The 22,106-nt window shown below is 59.2% G+C and overlaps 1 long non-coding RNA gene across 1 annotated transcript; it reads right to left on the minus strand.

The window, feature by feature from the left end:
* Nucleotides 1-5,060: 5,060 nt before the first annotated feature.
* LOC124085679 (uncharacterized) lies at nucleotides 5,061-8,748 on the minus strand. Its single transcript, XR_006849518.2, has 3 exons — nucleotides 8,472-8,748; nucleotides 5,582-8,301; nucleotides 5,061-5,439 (listed from the first exon to the last, which is right to left on the minus strand). It is a non-coding gene; the product is annotated as an uncharacterized LOC124085679 (long non-coding RNA).
* Between the last annotated feature and the right edge of the window lie 13,358 nt (nucleotides 8,749-22,106).

Consider the following 22,106-nt stretch of genomic DNA (forward strand, 5'->3'; position numbering starts at 1 on the left):
GCACACCAACAGCCACTCTGGCGCTTCCCAGCCGGCCGAGAAGCGTCTCCTGCCTGGGTGCTAGATCAGGGCTTCCCAGGGCTCTGCGCCCCCCGCCCGAAGATGACTCCCCTAAAACCTTTCAGTTCCAGGTCCCAGGATCCCCCACGTGAAAAGCACCAACATACAACAGCTGACTGTGAACTGGTCACATGCAGAGGGCACTGCACAGAAGACGTTGTGGGGCCCTTCTGAACTGCAGGGAGTGTCTGTGGGGTTACGGGCTCTGACGGGTCACCGGCCTCCCCTGTGACAGCAGGAGACACAAGAATGACGTGGAACATGAAGATGACAATGGGCGCTTCCCAGGGCCAGATGGAGACCAAGCTGGACTGTGGCATGAATGGGCTTCCCAAAGCGACCTCCATGACCAGGTGGGGACACGCAGACCTGAGAGCACCTGCCGGGTCCCAGGGCCTGGTCAGCAGCCTGCTCTGCTTCAGGGAGGGAGCCGCCGTTTTCGGCCCCTGCTCTTCCAGGTGGGAGGTGAAGGCAGCCCAGCCTGGGGGTCTCAGGACAGCCCCGTACCCCACACCCCCACACGCCTCGGCCCAGCCTTTGGGACATCTCCTCCCAACACACATCCTCCTGACCACCCAGGAGGACCACAGTGACCCAGAGCAAGACTGTGGACTCAGGGATGTAGCAGGGAGAGGCTGCACCTGCCGCAGACCCCCAGTCGGCTCCCACCTGAGCCCTCAGCTGTCGCAGGAAGAAACGGGTTCAGTTAGAAGAACAGCAGAGTGCCCACCTCACCCCTGGACCAGCTCTGGAGCAGGACACTGATGTGATCAAAGCTCTAAGAGGGCACTGGACGACTCTCTTAGGATGAATCTGCCACGAGATGATGGTCACGTTAGTGGCCACGGCACAGGCACTGTCCCCTCCCCTGCTCCACTGTGAGCTCCAACTTCAGGTGTCTCCAGGTGCAGGGAGGAGGCAGGAGGCGTCCGGCAGGTGAGCTGCAGGGGGCTCTGTGAAGGATGCAGCCAGGCTCAGCGGCTCCCAGGGAAACCGTTTCCAGGGGGAACAGTGAGGGGCGGGAGGGGGCGGGCATCGGGGAGCAGACGCAGGTCTCAGGAGGAGGACACGGCCTGGCTGCCCAGCTCTGAGCCTGTCTGTGTCGTTGCTGCTGATCCCACCCTCGACCCTGGGCTGGGTTGGCCATGTTACGATTCCTGTCACTGGAGAGAATGCACCTGCCTCTGGCTAGTGGTCCCCAGGCTTAGTTGGTGGCCCAGTTGAAGGGAGGTGGCCTCTCGGGGCCTGCTCTGTGACTGACAGCAGCTCGTGAGCAGAGCCCTGTTCCAAGCCCGACCTCAGGAGGCGGTTTGGGAAGGGCTCCTGCCATCGCAGAGCGAATGCTTCAGTGGATTTCAGACTCCCATCGTGACTCTGGTCTCAATCCAGTGGCCTGTCCTGGTCAGTCAGTTGTCCCAACAGCATCTGTGGTGACTGTTTCCAGAACTGAGATGCCGATGCAGAGGGGGACGGCAGTGTGGCCCCGGGGCAGCCAGTGTTCCTGGTACCGGCAGCTTGGGAACCCAGAGGGGGCTCAGCCTAATGTTCAGGGGACTCTGTTCAGTGGCTGCGAAGCCAGTCCTGAGTGTCAGTGTCTTGAGCAGCTCAGAGGCGGCAGAGACCTGCCCTCGGCAGTGACATTGACTCTGAGGAGAGTGACCTGGAACAGGCCTGAGCCTGCTGGGCCGCAGGGCTCGGTTCTGTGTCTCACGGGAAGAAGACGGCAAATCACAGGTGTCAGGTGATCGCGCTCCAGCCTGGCGGCTCCGGGGTGCAATCGACCAGCTGGAGCGCCACCGACACTTGATCAATCAGCCGTGATGCTGCCAGAAACGTAGGCACAGGCTGGGTCAGTCCTGGAGAGAGTGCTTCCTCCAGGGACAACCAGCCCCCTAGGGGACATTGTCAATATCTGGAGACAGATTTAGTTGTCACAACCCTTGGGGTGGGGGTGCTGCTGGCGTCCAGGAGGTAGGGGTCAAGGATGCTGCTAAACCTCTTATAGTGCCAGGAAGGCCCCAAATAGACTCATCCTGCTTGACCTGTCACTAGGTAGAGCCACAGGGGACATTCCCTCCCACCTCTGGGTGGTGCCAGAGCTGTGCCAGTGGGACCTGACTCCATCGGGGCGTCGCTGGCCCCGTGCAGAAGCAGACCGTGCCTGGTCCTCGCTCCAGGGCTCCCTGCCATCTTCCCTCTGTTTATTTCTTCCACTTTTGATTTTCTGGGAAATGGAGAAAATGCTCCTGCAGAGTCACTGAAAATACTGTTTTCTTCAGTGAAAGTAAGTGAATTGGAAGTGACTCCCGTAAATCAGAACGAGAATGAAGGGGGAAGCGTGAGACCAGCAAAACTTGACCAGCCCAGGAGAGGAGCCAAGCAGTCTCCAGACGGGACCAGAGGGTCCAGGAGAGCCCCGAGGCAGAGCTGCAGGGAGGCCTGGGGACCCGGGCCTGGGGACACTCCAGCTTCGCCACTAAGTAGTCAGCGCAGCAGCCAGCAGCCAGCAGCATGGAATAGCATCATTGAATGGAAAACGTCAGAGGGCATCATTCGAGGTTAAGGGAGACCACGTTCTGTGAAATCTAGATTCGTAAGTTGTGTGCACATGTGTGTGCGTGTGTGCATGTGTGTGCGTGTGTGCGTGTGTGCATGTGTGCGCGCGTGTGTGTGCACTGTGTCCACTGCCAATATATTCCTTAAAACGAGTCATGGTCAAAACAGCTCCAGAAACACAGGAAGGGGTGTAATGGTGGAGGGTTTGGGAATAACCAAGTATCTGTCAGCAAATTCTGCAAGAAAAAGAACAAGGGCCTTACAAACTCTGGGGGAAATGAGGCTGAATAAGAGAAAGCGCATCCACGCCCCAGCCCTGGGCTCTGCACAGGAGCATCTGCCTGTCACTGGACCCGCACACCCGGCTCTGTCCCCTTCCTCCAGGGGTTCCGGGGTCTGCAGAAGCTGGTGGCTCTACACACCAATGCGCGTGGGGAGCAGAGTTTCTGTTTTAATGGTTGCTTGTGACTGGAATGTGCAGTGGGGAGAAATGAAGCCTGTGGTTTCATGGGGGTGACAGACGAGGGCACAGGGGCTGGTGCCACGTGATGAATTTCCTTAAGTTGGTTTGGTTTAGAGAAAATGCAGGGCTGTACCTGCGTGTCTCTGACGGTGTCCCTCGGGGGAACAACAGCTCAGGGCACTGAGCCCCCCAGGCCTCCTTATAGATCCATGAGGACCCGTCCCTGGCCAGCCACGCCCACATCCTCTTGGGAAAGGTGACAATGTGAGGGACCTGGGAATGGCAAGGCCATGGCAGTGAGGGGGTCCCAGGCACCAACTTCCTCTCGGGAAATCACACGTGATGGACCCGCAGGGCAGGAAACACGGCCTCCTCCCCCGAGTCTCCTGCTGACGTGGAGGCCCGCCCCGAACCTCCCAGGTGCCCTGGCCTGAGTCAGGCCCTGCTCCCAGGGCAGCCAGGCTGGTGGCCTCCTGCTGGAGACCTTTATCCTAGGGCCTGCTCCGCCAGGCTGGCCCTGACCTCTAGGTCACTGGCTGAATCTGCCCACTGTGGCCTGCGATGCACGCAGACCCCGTCGTGAAGCCCCCCCGCCCCCACCCAGCAGCCCACACAGACCTTCCATTGTTCCCCAGGCCCCACTCAGACCTGCCCTGGCCTTTGGCCTCCACAAATGCCCACTTCCTGCTAGGGCCAGGGGTCATTCCTGAGCACCCACGCCCCTGGGGCTTGTTGGGGTGCTCAGAGCTTCCCAAGTTCCTGAAGAATTCCAGGATGTGCACAGGAAGTCCAGCCCAGAGGAGGAACAGGGAGCCCAGAAGCAGACCAGACGCAGCGTCACGTGGTGATGAGTGACGTGGGCATCTCCAGCAGTGGGAGAGAGGGACAGTCCCTCTGCAACCAGGCCAACCCTCCCTGAGTTCAAGGACCCAGGACTCACTGCCTACGGAGAACAGGTGGGAAGAAAGGGATCAGTCCCCAGAGGCCTGGACGGGGACCTTCGCTTTGGCTGGGACTGACCGTCCCTCACGCCAACCTCACGCCTGAATCTGCCAAGTCTGTTCACTTGCGTTTGTTCTGTTTTTGAGACAGCGTCTGGCCAAGTGGCCCACGGCCTGGAGCTGGCCCCCACCCACCTCGGCCCCCAGCTGCTGGAGCACGGCGCCCCTGGAGCATGACTCCCACCCACCCGCGTGTGGCCTTGGCCAGGCTCCTGCACCCTGCTTCCTCCTGGGTGAGGCGGGAGCGATGGCCGCCATGTCCCCTGCCCTCGTCAGAACCATGTGAGACAATGCAGGAGCAGAAGGGTCCCAGTGGGAGCCCCCATGGGGCCACCGTCGTCCCTCGGGGAGGAGTCCCTTCAAATTCTGGCCAGAGGAGGAGAACCGCAGGCCCCGGGGCTGGGAGAGGAAAGGAGCAAACCAGGCCCGGCCAGGGGCTCGCGGGCCTGGAAATGGTGGTCACGGAAACCCTGCAGGAGGGACAAAGCCAGGCCTGCTGCTGCCGGGACCCTGCACCTGGCCTCTCTCTGCACCGCGGATCCTCCCGCCAAGGGCCAGGTGCCGAAGGGCCACGTCACAGACCCGGAAAGATGACTCGCGGCAATGGATCCCCTGGGGGTCAGCACGGCCAGACAGGCACCGTAGCAGGGCCCACAGGAGCCCAGGGATGGCGGCTAATGCCACATGGGTGTGGGGGAGGGCTGGGGGAGACCAGACGAGTGGCTTCAGAATGATCTGGTAGAAGGTGGGAAACGGCCTGACTGGGACGTCTTGAGCTAGTTTTAAGGGTGGCCTGTGGAGTGTCCCCCTTCCTCTCCTCCGTCCCCTCCTCGGCCTGCCCTGAAGTGTCCCCAGAGCCTCCCCCACCGTACCCTCAGCAGGCCTGGGGGGTGGCCCTCGGGGGCTCCACCGTGGCAGTGGCCACCCGCCTCCCAGTCTGTTCCAGAGGACGCGTCCCCGCCCCTCCCGCAGGAGAGCAAACGTCTTCAAGCTCCCCCAGAGCAGTGGGGGATGCTGTTGAACAAGGGAAATGTCCCCGACCCCTTTGCCTTTCAGGGACCCCAATCACGAGCTGGTTCAGTCTCTAAAGAGCCCGCACTCCTGAGCGTGTGACAACTTACAAGGTTATTTCTGAGGTTCCGGTGGTGACATCCATGTGTGGCATCTAAGCTGGTTTGTGACGGAGGATCCAGAGAGCACCTGGCTTCTCTCAGTGTCCCTTTGTCACCAGAACCAAGGACTCAGCAGGACCAGACGCTCCCTGAAGGTCAGCCCTGGGGGGTCCCTGTCCTGGTCTGGACTGAGGCCACCTGGTGACCGGTGTTGGTCATCATGGGAGGGCAGGGGGCAGCTGAGGAGCTGATGGAGGGGGAAGGAGAGTGAGTCCCAGCACCGTGGGGTCCCCAGGCCTCGGCCTCTCCAGGGCCCATAGCCTGGCCGCTGTCCCCTCCTGGCAGCTCCCCTCTGGGCAAGTCCAGCCAGCCTGGGACAGGCCCCTGACCTTGGCCCGGCTCCCGAGGCCTTGTCCCCTGGTGCTCTGCCGTCTCCCCACTGACCGGCAGCTGGGATGGTTTCCATGGTTCCTCGTCTTAGAGCACCTGGGGACACAGGGCCCAAGAGCTGAGAGCCCACGGTGGCCCTGAGACCCCTGTGAGATGGCGCCGAGTGACATTAATGCACTAAATCAGCAGCTTCAGCCCCAGGAGCAGGCTCCTCGCAGAGGCTGGCTGTTGGGTAAAGGCATCATTAGATGTTTGCAAACATTCCAGGCGCTGAGGAAGGGCCTCGGGCTCTGACAAGTGATAAATGAGAAAATTAGAGGCTTCAGGAAAATGTAAATACCATCCTTTGTGAGTCTGTCCCTTGGCAGGAGTAAAAAAAATGTTTCCTCAAAGCAATGAGGCGTTTCTTTTATTCTCCCCTCCACCAGGATAAATGGCCCTTTACACACGTTACAGATCTTGATTACGGGTCTCAGGCTGCCCACGAGGGGACCCAGGCTCATGCGGGGACCCAGGCTGTGGTTTCAGCTGATTTCCCTCCTCCGTGTTCCTCCACATTTGTTTCTTCGTCACTCCCAAGGAACATTTTTAGACTACTTTTTCTTACTTGTCTCTTCCCATGAAATTTTAATACCACGGACACAGTGCAGAAGGGCTCAGGCCGTCTCAGGCCCCAGGCCCCAGGCCCTCTGTGCCCCTGGGCGGCAGGCTTGTCTGCTGAGAGCAGGCTCTGGTTTCCTCCCTGTTCAGTGTCCCAGCATGCACCTGGTACGGACTCATGGTCCCTCTGTGCTGGACACAGGACGTGGCTATGAGCACAGCAGCTGGCCCCAGCCCTCCTGGACCTCACTTGTCACAGAGGGCTACAGATCAAAGGTGAGGAGGTACCACAACCAATGCAGGCAGAGGGGCGCTGTTGAGTGACAGCGGCACCCATCGGAGTCGTGCCCAGGCTGCCCAGCGAGACCTGGCGGGGAGACGGAGGCGAGGGACTGCCTGGGATTTGGAGGAAGCGGTGGGGAACAGAGGGCTACAGGCAGAGGGAACAGGCCTGAGAGGAGAGGAGTGATGAGTGTGTGGCTGGAGCCCAGTGGTCAAGGAGAATGCAGGGCGATGACACCAGAGGGGTGACAGGTGACCACAGGGAGGGGTAGAGAGATGGTCATCTGAGGCTTCGGTATCCCGTGACGATTTGGCTTTTACTCTGGGGGTAATGGGAACCACCGGAGATTTTGGGCAGAGACAGGACCTGGTCCTGAGGACAGGTTGGGGTGTAAGGAAACAGGAGCAGGGAGGCCAGGGAGGAGGCCAGAGGAGGGGTGGAGGCCAGGCGAGGGGTGGAGGCCTGCCTCAGGCCTCCTCCCCTCCCAACCCCTGCAGGACCACTGCTCTCCACGTCACCCCGTGACCTCTGCCCTCTGCTCCAACTCCACCGCCTCCCCAGGAAGCCCTCCCTGACCTCCCGCGCTCCAGGTCCCCCATCCCCCCTCGCTGTGTGGAGCTGTCTCCCCTCCCCTCACCCCGGCTGTGCTCCAGGGGGGCCCTGTGGGCACACAGTGGGCACTGGACAAGCACTTGTGCCTTTCCGAGTAGCCATCAGGCCCTGGCATAGGAAAAGCCCCAGAGAGGGCCCTCACTCTGCCCAGCAGCCACCCCAGGTGAGCAGTGGCCGCCTGGGGCAGGGACAAAAAGACCCGGGCTCCTCCATCAGGTCTTGGTTTTCTAACAGGGGAATTCACTTAGGTGTCGCCATGTCACGAGAATTAATTTAATTAAAACATAAATTTCATGCCATGTTGATTCCAGAGTAAAGGAGCAGGACCTTCAGTTCTCCTGATTGAGACATCTGACACCAGGCAGTGCCATCCCGAAAGAGCCAGCCTCACACAGGCCGATCTTGGTGCCTACGACGGTGACAGGAACAAGCCCTCCTGCTGCCCCTGCTGACCCCGGTGGGCAGTTTGCTGGTCTCGGAGGGCTCTGCCTCCAGGACCTCCCCTGCCCATGGCCACAGGGCCAGCTGGGAGAAGAGGTCACCACTCGCCTGGCCGACGCTGTCCAGAGGGGTAGCGGAGCCCGAGCGAGGCTCTGACAGCAGAAGTCCCGTGTGCAGCTGGGGACAGTGCTGAGATCTAGGTCACTGTGCCACGCGCCGGCCTCTGCAGAGGGACTCTGAGAGCACTCGGTTCTCACCTCAGTGGGGACAGCGTGGGGCAAGAGCAGAGTCCACGGCCAGGCCCTCTAGGACAGGGACCCCCTCCCACTATTTCTCACAAGCCCTCGGTGGAGAACTGACTTCACGGAAGATTCCTAGTGAAGCCCCCGGGCGCCGTCACAGCAGCTGCGTGGGTTATGACCGGGAGCTTTGGAAGCAGGGAGACCTGTGTGCCCATCCCTGCTCCAGCAGGCACCTGGGACCCTGGGAGGGCACCCCCTGGGGACACTGCACCTGACTGTCACTTACCCAGAGAGGCCACTTCCCTGAGAGGCTAGGGAGGCAACTTACCTGAAAGGCCACAACCGGGAAAGTCACTTACCTGAGAGGCTATTTCCTAAGAGGTCACTCACCTGGAAGTCACTTCCTGAGAGGTCACTCACCTGGGAAAGTCACTTCCTGCGAGGTCACTCACCTGGATGGGCATTTGGAATCTTCCTCCATGCTGCTAAGTTCTCTCAAAAGGGGACATTTGATCTGAGACTGCTCCCTCGGGGTGCTCACCTGCAGGGACCCAAAGGCACTCAGGATGCGGCAGGAGCTGAGCTCCCAGCCACGGCTCCAGGATTCCTGGGCTTTAACAGCCCCCTCCCGAAGGCCGCTGCAGGTGCCACTCCCTTCCGTCTCAGGCTCAGTCCTCTCCCAGCGCCCACGTCGCAGGCCCAGCAGCTGACCTCAGTGCACTGGGGCCTCACTCACAGGGAGGCCTGGGAGCTGCGCTCGAGCAGAAGCACCCTGGGCTCCCCACGGCCTGTACAGAAGGCCAGGGTCCAGTGACATGAGGACCCTGGTCTTAGGTCCCCTCACCCTTCACTCTCCCCAGTCAGCAAGGACAAGTGGAGCCCACGCTGGGCAGAGGGTCCCAATCCTGAGCTGGTCACCCACGGGTGCTGCCCACACAGGGGCCTGCTGCTGGGTGTGGCCACAGTGGCCGGACAGGCACTTCCCCTTCCAGGGCTGCCACAAGTTCACACCAGGTCACAGGGAAGCCCAGACAGAGCTCTCGGGGCCTGGGGCTTGTTCTAGACCAGAAGCAGTGAGCAAGGAAGTGAGTGTGTGAGTGTGTGTGAGTGTGTGAATGTGTATGTGAGAGAGTTGTGAGTGTGTGTGAGACAGTGTGTGAATGTGAGTGTGTGAGTGTGTGAGTGAATGTGTGTGTGAATGTGTATGAGAGTGTGAGTGTGTGAATGAATGTGTGTGAATGAATGTGAGTGTGCGTGTGTGAGAGTGTGTGTGTGTGTGAGTGAATGTGTGTGTGAATGTGTATGAGAGTGTGAGTGTGTGAATGAATGTGTGTGTGAATGAATGTGAGTGTGCGTGTGTGAGAGTGTGTGTGTGTGTGTGTGTGTACACCCAAGGGTGCTCCTGCTGCAGGGAGGAGTGGAGGGGGGAGGGTCTAGGGAGTGAGGAAGGGGACCAGGGGGTCAGGAGGTGAGGAGGGGCCAGAGGGCAGAGAGACGTGGGGTCCCTGGGGCCTCAGGGCCTGGGGCATGGGGGTCAGGACGAGGGAGGACCTGGGCCAGGTTTCCTTGACTTCCATCCCAATATGACAAGTGAAAAGAAAGATGCTGTGGATTTAACTGCAAAGTGGCCTCTCTGTGACGGTCTCCATTTCCTGATCAGGCTGGGGGAGCAGAGACCCCTGTTATAAATGGCAGGAGGTGGCCTGGCCCTGGCAGGGACAAGGGGACAGGAGGGGCAGCAGCAGGCCCGGGTGAGGCCCAGCATGGCTGGGTGCACAGGGAGGGGGTCGGCCTGAGGGGCTGGAGGCTCTGGGTCCACCTCCACGGGGTCCTGTGGGGCCGACCTGGAGGAGGCCTGACCCCGGAGTATCCCGCAGTGGGGCTTCATCCTGGAGGGTCGAGAGCCCGGGGCTGGCCCTGAGGGCCAAGATCTCCCAGGACAGGGGCGGGAGAACCCGCGACACCTGCTTCTGGAACCTTCCCCGTAGAGGCAGCTGCAGGTGGATTCCTGTCTCTCCAGAGACAGCATTGTTCAGAAAGGCCACCGACAGGCCCCGTGGAGGCGAGTGCAGACGCGGGCGGGGCCAGCAGGAGGGCAGCCTCTTCTCTCTGGGGCTCGGAGCTCCCTCCCCGGGCAGGTCCCTCTGGATCTGGGGAGTCTGTCCCCTCTCTCCTAGGGGCTGAGGTGGTTCTGGGAAACAGACACCCTGAAGGCCTCCAACACCCCCCGGGGGGTGGGGGGTGGGGGGTGGAGCAAGGCGGCCACTGGCTCAGGGGGAAGAAGGGTCTTTCCAGGCTCCGTGGAGTCCAGCCAAAGAGGAGAGAGGAGCAGCACAGGGTCCCATGACCCTGAGGGCCAGCGAGTGGGCCTGGTGCCCCCGAGGGCCAGGCCACCTCCTGCCATTTATAACAGGGGTCTCTGCTCCCCCCGCCTGATCAGGAAATGGAGACCGTCACAGAGAGGCCACTTTCCAGTTAAATCCACAGCATCTTTCTTTTCACTTGTCATATTGGGATGGAAGTCAAGGTCACAGACCAGGTCCCCATGATCAGACGCCCCCCACCCAATAACGGACTCCCTGGGAAAGGTTGTCTACAGGCACTTGGGGTTTATTCTCTTACGCAATAAAGAGGCAAAGCCGCTCCTTAGGAAATGACATGGGGATTGAAGGAAGGCAGGGAGTAGAGGCCACTCTGGAGGGGCTCAGGCATGGCCTCTCTGAGGAGAGACATAAGCTGGGCCTGGACACTAGAAGATTCCAGCCAGGCCAAGGCCCTCGGCATGCCAGGCAGGGCTCAGCAGGTACAAAGTCCCTGAGGTGGCACTGGGCTGGGCCAGTGTAGGGGAGGCGGAGGCGCCATGGATGGCCAGGTCCCCACCCCATCTGGGATGTGAGGGTTTTTCAACGTGCTGACGTGGCCCTGCTGTGGGGCTATAAGGCCACATTTACATGTCACCTGGGGAAGGCTGGGCACCTGATTATAGTGACCCGACACCAAAGGACCTTTAAGGAATGGGCAGAGCAGCAGCTTCAAGCCCAGGTCCCAAAGCCCAGCCTGCCGTGATGGACCTTCGCCCCCCAAGGTCGCTCAGTGGCATGCACCTGTCTTTCCAGGTGGAGGCCATTAAAAGTGATGTCATGAGCCGCAGAGGGACAATTCCGGAATGCAGGTCCTCCTGCAGGGCACCTCCTCCCAGGAACTCAGCAGCAACCACCTGAAAAGTGAGGTGACGCTGGGGAGGGGCAGAGTCCCTGTCAACCAAAGGACATTAGAGACTTAGCCACCAAACACCACGGGGCCAGAAAAAGACATCTGTGCATCAGCCGGGACCCTGCGCTGCAGAAACGTCACCCAGACCTGGGATCCAGTGGCAGAGGCGGGAGGGGGCGGGGACAGGGGCAGGTCCTGTAGCTGCTGGATGGGGCCCACGGCTTCCCGACATCCCTCTGGCTGAAGGACCCACAGTGGGGTGTCGCTGTGCCGGGGGGCTCAGGGCTGCTGGGCAGGTGGGGACACTGCACCTGGTGCTGGCTCCTCCACCTGCCCACACAGCAGGGCCTTGCCTGGGGCCTGAGCCTGGGGCTGCGAATGTCACCATCCTTCTGACCCCGGGCCATGTCCTCCGTGAGGGGCAGGGATGCTCCATCTGATGTTCCTGTGCCCCGACTAAGCGACAGCTTGCTCATTGCAAAAGTCACCAGCCACGAGATTGTACGAAGGGCTGAGCACAACAGCCGGGCCTGTCACCTGGGCCTCCAGTGAGGGTCTGGGAGTCTTCAAGCAGAAATAATGGCCACTATGGACTCTAAAGAGCTGTCATTTATCTCTGGGACCACATCCAGCCTGGAGCGGCCACAAGATGGTGACAGGAGCCCTGGCCATGTGGAGCTTTTATGCCTCGGCTGTCCACAGACGGAGGCCGCTGAGGCTTCGTGGGCCAAGGCACCTGGAGCTGGTGATCAGTGGGGGCACAGAAAAGCAGCCACCTCAGCCTGCGAGAGGTGGCGGGCAGGGCCTCTGCTGCACTTGGAGCTCACCGTGGCTGCTTGGGGTAGCCAGGCCCGGGGGGACCCTGCAGGAACCCTGTGGTTCAGTGGCCTCCCTCAATCAAAGCTGAACTGTGGGCAGGTGCGTGCTCTCCTCTGATGGAGACGGCTGCACCCACACCCTTCAGCCCCCTGACTGCACCGAGGTGGACCCCGCCTGCTGTCTGCCCCATGTGTTCCTTACTCCTGGGCCCAGCCTCCTGGCCACCGGGCCCACATGGCGTGGTTCTAGCCAGTGGGGTTGACGCGGATGTCTTCTGGGGATTCTGGGAAGACAGCTTCTGTCCAAGCCTCTGCCTTCTCTCCCTGCCCCTTCCTCTTCTCCTGCCAGAGACAGACAAGTGCAGCACCAGCCACCGCAGGAGACCCCACCAGTGACGAGGAGGTTCAGGAGGGCGGCAGAGACAGCAGAGCCAGGCCCCGGGTGGCATCAAGGGTCCCCTGCACCTGCCCTGCCCCTATTGTCTGGAACAAGGCAAATGGCCTTTCCGTCAGGCTGTGGGTCCTGGCCTTCTGTGGCTTGGAGTTGAGCCCAGTCCTGTCTGGGAAAAGCATCCTCACCCTGCCCTTGATCACCCAGGTCCTGAAGGCCACTCACCCACCGGTTTCCATAGAGCCAGGATCACCACACTCATTAGTTCTAGGGCAAAGACCGAATGTAACTGCCACAGACCAGAAACCACTTCCCAGGTACAAACTCCAGGGCACCGGAAGCCTTAAAAGCTAAAGCCAGAGTTGAGAAACTCCTGCACCAACCATCTGCTTCCTTCAAGGTATTTGCCCCTCAGTCTGGTCAGCCTGCACAGGCCCTCTGGAGAAAGAAAGCCTGTGGCCTCCTCCAGCGTCCACCTCCCCTTCGTGGGACAGAACTCGATTGTCACTGGGGACAATCCCCTTGACCCCCCTCAGTCCATGGATTTGAGCTGAGTCAGGACCCGGGCCCAGGTGGGGAGCCGCGGGTACAAGGCAGGCCTGGCCCGGCCAGCACACCTGGCCTAGGTCCTGCTGGCTCTGTGGACAGAGGGACCTACGCTGGCCCATCAGGTGGCCCTCAGGACTTCGTGGGATCTGCTCTTATCCCTGGATTTGAGCCTGAGGGTGAGAAGCTGGAGACCCGTGGACAGTCCAACAGCAGAGACACCAGTGGACAGCTAGGGCCACCAGCCCCGCAGTGGGGCCTCCACAGTGGGTGGGGGACACCCCGAGGCCAGCCAGACCCAGGGGCAGCATCAGATCACCAGACCCAGCTCTGCCTGAAGCCCAAGCACTGGGCCAGAGCCTCTGGATGCCCTGCTGGCTGAGCCACCGGGTTCCCTCTGTCACTTGTCACTGAGGGAATCCGCCAGTCAGTGGGGCTTAAATATCACTGGCCCCTGGGAGACCTCCAGCTGCCCAAACCTCAGGAACACGTTCCCCTGCGGAGCTTCCATCCCGACTGTCCTCTGTGGTCTTTGTCACCACCACCCAGCGTCACTGCTTTGGCCAAATTCAGGGAGCGGTCAGGGAGGCTCAGCTGGGGCTGCCTTTGCTCATTTCCAACCAGGGGACACGCGGTGGGCGATGTCACCCCTAAATGGTGCAGTTGTGCCCTGGGTGGTGCAGGAGTGGAAGTTCCCGTTCTCGGGGAACCGTGTTTCTGAGGTTTCGATCCAAGAAAGAGACCTGCCCGCTCCCGGTCAGGAGGCCCAGGTCTGTTGCAGCCACTGCTGATTTCCCACCACCCAGACCAGGTCCCCTGGTGGGGCCTGGAACTCGGTCCCCCTGGGGCCTGTGTGCTGCCTGCCGACACTGATGGCCCTGGTCTAAGGCTCTGATCTCCTGGGAACTTGGTTCCTAGGTCTTGACAAGCAGCCAAAGGGGCAGCCCTGCAGAGCCCCGGGAACACTAGGAGCACCGTCCAGGCACCCCTCTGCCCAGCCAAGGCAGCGGCCTCCCTGAAGGACACAGCCCCCGAGGCCCCAGAGACAGTCCTCCCCTGTGTTGTGGGAAACAGCTGGTGGAGAAGCAGGGATCCATTCAGGTCAGCATGCTGGACTCCCAAGCCTCTTGATCTGGTAATACACCCTCATGGGAACTCTGGGGCCTTGGGTGGCCCCAGGGAGGCCGGGAAGGCAAGGTAACCCCAGAGTGAGCAGTGTCACACGGGTGATTCTGAAACTGTTCCCCTTAGCTACCAGGAGCAATTCGAGGTGGCAGAATCGTACTTGCTCGGCATGGTTTCAACAGCCGACATGTCAGGGATAGGAGGAATCACGCACATAAATGTGCTTCATTTTCCAACCAATTATTACTCTGACCTCGATTTTCCCCACCAGTTTCATAAGTTAACACATAAGAGCCCCCCAAATCCTTAGAGGTGTCAGGAAAGTTTCCCAAGAGGAAGTGGAATTCATTCCTACTGTTCAAGGATGCTAATGAAGGAACCCTTTGCAGAGGGGCCATCAGGAGTCAGGGATGAAGAACCATCGGGGACACTGAGGCCCAGATTGGCAGCAGCAATTTCCTGTCCCCAGGAGGCTGGGACCGGGGAGGAAATAGCTCCCATCATGGAAGGGCCAGAGGGCAGAGGAGCTGAAGCAGGGGGGAGCCAGGGGATCAAGGGACCCACCTCGTCACTGCCCAGACCTGACCTGAAGCCAGAGGCGAAGGGGCCAGAGGGTCTGCAGGGACGGGCCCCGCCCAGGGCAGGCAGGCTGGGCAGGGAGGCTGTGGATCTGGGCAGGGGCATTCAGTGACATCACCCGGGGCCTGGCGGGCCTGGGCAGGTGCTCCAGCCAGCCCTGGGCTGATGAAGACAGGTTGAGCAGCCGTGAGGGCAGCCAGGCAGCCCGGGGCCACGGGGCATGAGGCAGACGCAGCCTCAGGCCACCCCAGCTGAGGCCATCTGTCCTGTCTGCCCGCTGGCCTCTTGCTCTCACCCTTTCCCTCTCCCCACTGAAGGCTGAGCTGGGCCTGAGGCTCCCTCTGCCTGCTCTCTGAGCCTTTCTACCTCTGCAACCCCCTGCACAGCAAGGGAAGGGGCCACCGGCATCTCTAAGAGTCCATCCAGAATATGCCCAGTTGGAGAAGCCATGTAGAACGGGTCACCTCCAAAGCCACGGTGCAAACAGCTCACAGGCTGGTTTTGCCACTCGGTGAGTGGTGGACAGTCAGAGGCTAAGGGCCCTCTGAGGCCAACACGGAGGCCCTGGGTGGAAGTCACAGCCACCGGCAGGTGAGAAGCGTGTCGGTGTGTTCACGGGCCTCCCGGGGGCCAGGTTCATGTTCTGGGCTCTCCAGACGTTAAATTGAGCCCATGAAGCCATGACGGTGGCCAGGTGATCATGAGCAGCTCTACTCGGCTCCCTAACGTTGTCTCTCAACTCCTCGAAGTCACCTCCTGCCCTCGGGCTCACTCATCCAATAGCTGCCCATGGAGCAGCCCCTAGCCCTGTGTTGGAGCTAGAGACAGGGGGATGGCCCAGATGGCTGGGCCCTACTCCACAGGACACACAGGAGCGTGGGGGTGGGCAAGGGATCCTGAAGTCATGAATACACTGTTTTTCCCTTGGCAGACTGGCCCCCACCTCCCCACAGCCCATGGCCATGGTCACAGCCCAGAAGACACCATGTGGCTATAGATGAGTTAGGGGGACTCAGGACATCATTTATTTGCATGTAAGTTTTATAATTCATTTTAAAAAACATACCAAAAGCAATGCATGCACTGAGCCTTCAGGACACGGGAAGAAAGGAGAAGTGGGAGAGAAGACCCCAACACTTGAAAGGGCCCCCCTGAAACGGCACATCTCACTTCTTCTCCCTCCCTTGGAGAGATCAAAGTTTCATGGCCACGTGACCAAAAGCTTGGTCCCCGTCCCCAAAGCCAATCAATGCCAATTTATTAATGAGGACACGGTTTTGAGAAAGAGGAAAAAGAAGGTTTATTGCTTTACTAGCAAATAACTCAGGGGACTCCTGTCCCAAAGTCTGTGACTCCATCAGGAGGGACAGGGGGTTTAGAGGAACTCCACGGGTTACATTCCAGGTGTGCAGGGGGCCCCAGGGTGGGTTAGGGTTCACTTGTTAACTTGGGAGGTATTTACTTCCCAGATCTTCAGTGGGAATCTCCATCAGGTAGTGGGTGTGTTCAAGGGCAGTTAACTGGGGGAAGAAAAGAGAGCACCGTCTCCCCAATTTTGTTACGGAGGGGGAGAGGGGAGAAGGGAGAAAAAAACATTTAAAAAATAAGCCTTAGAGCCAGGAGGGCTACATTCAGGAGGTGAAAGTGCCTCTGTTAAAGCCACACCTAGCTGCAAGGGAGCCTGGGAAAGTCGGCTTCATTCCAAATGGCTGCATGCCACTTAAAAAGGTCAGGTCCTCACCGGGCGGTGGCGCAGGCCTGTAATCCCTGCAACTCAGAGGCTGAGGCAGGAGGATCATGAGTTCAAAGCCAGCCTCAGCAACGGCAAGGTACTGAGCAACTCAATGAGACCCTGTCTCTAAATAAAATACAAAATGGGCTGGGGATGTGGCTCAGTGGTTAAGCACCCCTGGGTTCAATCTCCAGTACAAAAAAAAAAAAAAAAGGTTGGTTCTGTTTGCTCTGAAAGAAGAGGGAGATAAATAACAAGGAACAACCAGCCATCTCTGAAACCAAGTCTCTGGTTAGTGGAACTACTTACCATGGGAGCCCTGGCCCTGTCAGGGTCAAGGGGAAATTAAATGCCCTGTAGAGGGGTGAACCTTTGAGGCTGGAGCTCCAGCCAGACTCAATTCCCCCATGGAAGGTCAACTTAGGGGGTCTCATGCCTCACGCTGCATGTTAGTGAAGTGTTCCTTGAACACACCCCTATTCATTGCTAAGTCAAAGGAGTTCCCTGAGAAAAAGTGATGTGGTTGACAAAGTGTCCCTTCACAGAGGTCTCATGGAGTCCCATGGACACCCAGGCCTCTGTGGATACATAACACTGCAAGGTGCTAACCTGGTGCCCGCCGCTCAGCCCTGTGCCCGCCACTCGGCCCTGTGCCTGCGCATCTGGAAGCATCTCCAAGTTTTCAAGCATCTTTCCAGGACAGAGAACACCCGATTCTGAGCAGAAGGGCATCATGAGCAGGAGAGGGCAGGGACAGGGGAGGTGAGTCCCTAATGTCCCCTTCAGAACCAGGGCTGGCTAAACCAGGCCTCGGCCAAGGCTGGCTGTTGTTCCTCACGAGGCCTCTGCCTCCTGCTGGGGGCATCTCAGATGAGCAGGGAGTGTGACTGTCACGGGCAAACGCATGCCACAGGTCCCCTCACCCAGGTAGTGGTACTGGCCGCCGAGCCCAGGGACCCTGCCTGGACCCCGCTGGCTGGATTCCGCTGCCTGAGTCAGAAACAGGCAAATGACGGAAGAGAAAAACGAGCTCTATGGGGCGTGATCCACCTGGGAGAGCTTCCTTCAAAGCTGGCTTTAAGTAGAGCCTGTTTTCCCACCAATTTAACTCCAAGTATGTGTAGAGCAACAAGCCGGGCCACCGGCCTCCTTCCCCGGACAGTGAAACACCACCCAGTAACAGTAGCAGCGGGGAACCCTCCCCCTTAATCTCCCCGGCTCAGCCCATGTGGAGCTGGCTGCTGGCCTGAGCATCCCTTCTCTATGTAGTTTCTATACTTTCCAAATAAGAAGCAAAGACAAGTCACGCGTGTCATGCGAGACGATGACAGTTGGATTTGTCTGACTTTGGCCCTGCTGCTTCTCAAGTGCTCTTGCAATTAAAGACCACGGTGGCCCACAGGGGTGCTTGGGAGAAGCACTAACCACCATGCGCAGGATGGAGGGCATTTTAACTGGCTCTGCCTGTGTGTGTGTGTGTGTGTGCACGCGCACACTAGCCAGGTCGTCCATCCTCGGGTTTCCGGTGCTTTGGCATCTAGAAGTCAGCTACTTGCTGAGCCTAGAGGGCCTGCCCCTCCCAGGAGTGGCCAATTCCTAGACACAGAAAACAAACCATGTCCTCTGGTGGGAACCAAACCCAGCCCAGGCCCCCAGCCCAGCCACCTCCTTTGCTCCTCGGCTGTTCATCCCTGTGACCCAAACACCTGACACCAACAACCTGGGGGAGAAAAGGTTCATTTATTTATCTATTAGACTTCGATGGACCTTTATTTTGTTCATTTGTTTCTATGTGGTGCTGAGGATGGAACCAGGGCCTCACACGGGCCAGGCCAGCGCTCTGCCCCTGCGCCCAGCCCCAGCCCCAGGGATGGTTTACTTTGGCTCCTGGTTTTGGAGGTCTCAGTCCGTGGTCGGCCAGCTCTGGGCTTTGGGCCTGAGGGAAGAAGGACATCATGGAGGAGCGTGGCAGAGGGATGAGCTGGGTCCCAGGGAGAGGGAAAGGAAGAGACAGGAAGGGGACAGGACATAGTGCACAAGCCACGCCCCACCACCTACTTCCTCCAGCCCAGCCCCGCTGGTCAGCGCCCTCCTGGTCCAATCGCTTCTCAGAAGTCCCATCCTGGACATTGCTGCGCCGGGGCCCAAGTCTTTAAATCTGAGCTGCTGGGGACCTTCCAGGCTGAAGCCATAATACCCCCCTTGTTGGGCGATCGCACTCGAGGTCACTGTCTACTGCCCTAATCTCCTGGGGCCGGTTACAACAGGGACAGGCCTGTGCCCCAGTCCTATTCCTGCTCCCTCGACCATCCCCTTCCTTCCTGCAGACCCTGAGCCAGGGTCGAAGAACAGCCAGCCTCGCCCAGGCCGGTCACGCCCCAGTTCCTGGGAAATCCATAAATCTCCCTTGTGCCCTGTTAATTAGATCACCAATAAATAGATTAAGCAGGGAGTGGTATGACATTTTAAGAAACCTATAATTCAGGGGACTTTCCAGTGTTATCTGCCCATCAGATAATGGGGGCCATGATAGCCTAACGTGTGAGACGGAGCAGGCCACCAGAAGCCACCAGAAGCCACCTTGAGCTCCCCAGACTGATGTCCTCCACGTGCCATCTGCATCCAGCTTCTCTGAGTTTCCTTTGGAAGAAGAGTTGGGAACCCCCCAGTGTGCCTCTCCCTCTTGGGGGCCTGCATTCTCCCTCCAATGTGCATTCCTTGCTCCCTAATACATCCCTGGGCCTCTACTGACGGTGCTGAAATTATGTTCCTTCCTATTTGTCAAGGACTCCACCTGTCCTGAGGCTCTGAGGACTCCGGGGACCCTCCTTTGGAGAGCTCTTCTCTCCAGTGACAAAACTACTAAAAGTCTCTTGCCTGTGTTTCTCCCACGCTCCTTCTGCCTCCTCCCAAGCCCGAGCCTCCCTGTGTGGCCTCCACAGCAAGCTAGGGATCTGAGTGTAATAAATGTCTTCCTTTCTGAAGTCCTTTCTGTGCCCACCTGCCCTACCTTGCTGATCAGAACAAGCTCCAAGGCCTGATAAAAGTACTTGGGGTTTTGTTGTTGTTGTTGTTGTTGTTTGTTTGTTTGATGAGGGGGTAGGTGCTGGGGATTGAACCCAGGGCCTGGTGCATGCGAGGTGCTTGATAAAAATGGTGTGTCATTCTGCCACCAGCCACACCTACCCTCCCTGGCCCCGGCATGTGTTTAGATGGTAACTTTGCACCCCCCCAAAATGCCCCCTGACGTCAGAGGCGCCATGATTCACAATGACAGCTCCCCTGGTATCCAAGAGACCTGTGCAGGCTGCTAAGTCACCGTCCCCCACTGTGAGAACTGTCACTAGATTGGAGCCTCCAGCTGAAGGAACAAAATTCCATCCCCAAGGACCCACATTGTGTCACAGCTAATGACCCAGTTAACCTTGGGCTAATTTCCTGCCTCTCTGCGCCCTGGGAACGCTGGTGTTTACTCCGCTTGGGACAAATCTTTATGAATGTGCCGGAGCCTGGCCACTCTGGGCCAGTGTTTTCATGGAAATGGGCCAGGGCCCTGCTGAAGTCCAGAGTGTGAATGGCCTCCCTCCTCCCCTCCTCTGCCTGATTTGCATGACTGGCCTTCTGTGTCTTTTTAAGACATGTGTTTGTTTCTTGATTGTAGTTCCGGCTCCCATGAGGGCCAAGCTGCTTGCTCACCAGGGAAATCCAGGGGACAGGCAGCCTTGCTCCTCTGGCAAATGGGGGCCAGATAGCCGCAGTCCCCTGGGGACGAACAATCCCAGGACAGTTTGCTTGGTGGTGGGGGTGGGGGTGGGGGCAAAATGACTGCATTGGTCCCCAGAAGATTCCTGTAGAGGGAGAGTCGGTCCCGCAAAGCAGAAGGAGGCATCAGAGGACAGAAGGAGGCCCCACTCCTGGTGGTCAGTTCAGCCGGAGCAGAGCCCCCAGGTCTCAGAAAGCCTGGGGCTCCCGGGCCAGGAAAGAGACAGGGCTGCTGATCCCGTTTAGACGCCTTGTCCCCGCCCCGCCAGGCAATACCTGACTCTTAAAACAAATATTTTATGATTTCCCCTTTTCTGACCTGGAATGAAATCCATAAGTAATATGAGCGCCCCACGTGCCAGGCTCTCATCAGGAGTCACCCCAACGATGACACCAAGGGGAAAGAGAAGACTGTGTCGTGAATGAGACCTCTCCCAATGTGCCTTTGCCCTGGCATGAAACCAGAATCACCATAAAATAACCGGAGGCTGGGACCGGGGGTGCAGTCTCACAGGACAGAGTGCGGATGCCGAGGGACAGCAGCTGATCTGAGCAACTTAGCTGCTGCGCGAAGCCTGTGCCACCTGAGATGAACCCAGAGGGAGAAGATCGTCACCTCGAGGGCTGGGGCCGCAGGGGGACTCTGCAGGACTCTGTCACATCCCTCATCAGATGCCATAGCAGTTCGACGGTCCTGGCAGTGCCCAGCATGAGGCTGACCCACCCATCTTGATCCTGAACCCGACCCTAGGAGGAGGATGGCCACCACCGTCCACTGGTGGGCTGCTGGGGGTGAGTGCGACGTGCATGGTGTCCTGCCTGATCCCCTTCACTAAGCTTGGGCCACACACCCACCCCATGCGGCTTTGCATGGTGGCTGTAATGGCCCCCGAGCACCCCCTCTTCAGAGGACGCCCTGAGGCCAAAGGGGAACTTCCTTGCCACGGGCTGCTGACTCGGAAGTACAAGGACGACCCCTTATGTCAGGTGAGGGCCGTCCCTGGTGAGTTCCATGCCCCTGGACCACCGTGCAGCTGGGGCCACGTGCTGTCCCCCGTCCCTTGGCCTCTCCGCTGCCCCATTCTGCACCCCGCGCCCTCCTCTTTGGAGAAGCCACTCAGGAAGTCCCACACCAAAGAATCTCTGTCACAGGCTCTGCTTCCGGAGATCCCCGTCTAACGTAGGGTCAAGGTAGACACCAAGGCCACTGCAGTCATCAGCTGAGAGATGACGGTGGCTTGGACCAACATGGAGGGGGAGAGAGGGAGGGTGACTGTCACTCAGTGGGTGTGCCCACAGAGTGAGCCGAGACGGGTCAGCAAACCCCGTCTACAGGAGACCCGAGCCCTGCCTTGGGTCCACCTCCATAGCCCTGGAGACTCTCAAACTGTGCATACCCTACGGCCCCTCATTTATCACAATCGGATGAGTTTCACGGTAACATTTCACCTGTTCAAGTCACCGTGTGGCCTCTGTCCCCTGGTTGGGCCCAGGCTGTGCAGGCCTCGGGTGTGGGACTCAGCCAGGCGCCCACCGGCAAAGGTCCGCAGTTCCAGCTCCAGCGTCACGGATCCGAAGCTGGCTGGGGGCTGAGAACCAGTACCTCCAGCCCTGGAGGGGTCCCAGCTCCCCCTCCCCATCCGAATGGCATCTCAAAAGATGGCTGGTTTGGAAACTTGATCATAGATTCCCGTCTTGTGCAACTGACTCTCTGCCTCCCTTCTGCAGCCTCCAGGTCCTTGTCAGTCAGCATACGCCCTTCCACGCCATGTCCCTTCAGGTCCTTTCCGTTGCGGGACATCTGTGACGGAGCGAGAGAGACGTCCCCGGCAGTTGCTGCAGCCCTGACATCTAACCCGCTCGGTGATGGTGACGGATCCGTCCTGTGGTGGTGATCCATGTGCCTTTGGCTACAGCTGACACCTCACCTTCTCGACCTCCATAGCTGCTCCTCAACCCTCCTGCCAAAGACGCCCCTCTGTCTGCCACTGCTCTCTTCTCTGCCACCCGCCACCCTCCTCGCGCAGTTGGGAACCACCGGAGCCTCCTGGCTGCAAACTCTGGGTGGTGCTGAGCACCTGCTTTCCTCCTGTGGGGCTGGGTCTTGGGACCACAGAGCAGAGGGCGCCTGCACGGCCGGCCCCCAGGGAACACCTGGGGTGCCCGGTCTCCAGCAAGCT

This window comes from Marmota monax, unplaced genomic scaffold, assembly GCF_021218885.2.
Source record: "Marmota monax isolate L192 unplaced genomic scaffold, Marmota_monax_Labrador192_F-V1.1 WCK01_AAM20220418_F8-fsc00014, whole genome shotgun sequence".
Classification (NCBI taxonomy): Eukaryota; Metazoa; Chordata; class Mammalia; order Rodentia; family Sciuridae; genus Marmota; species Marmota monax.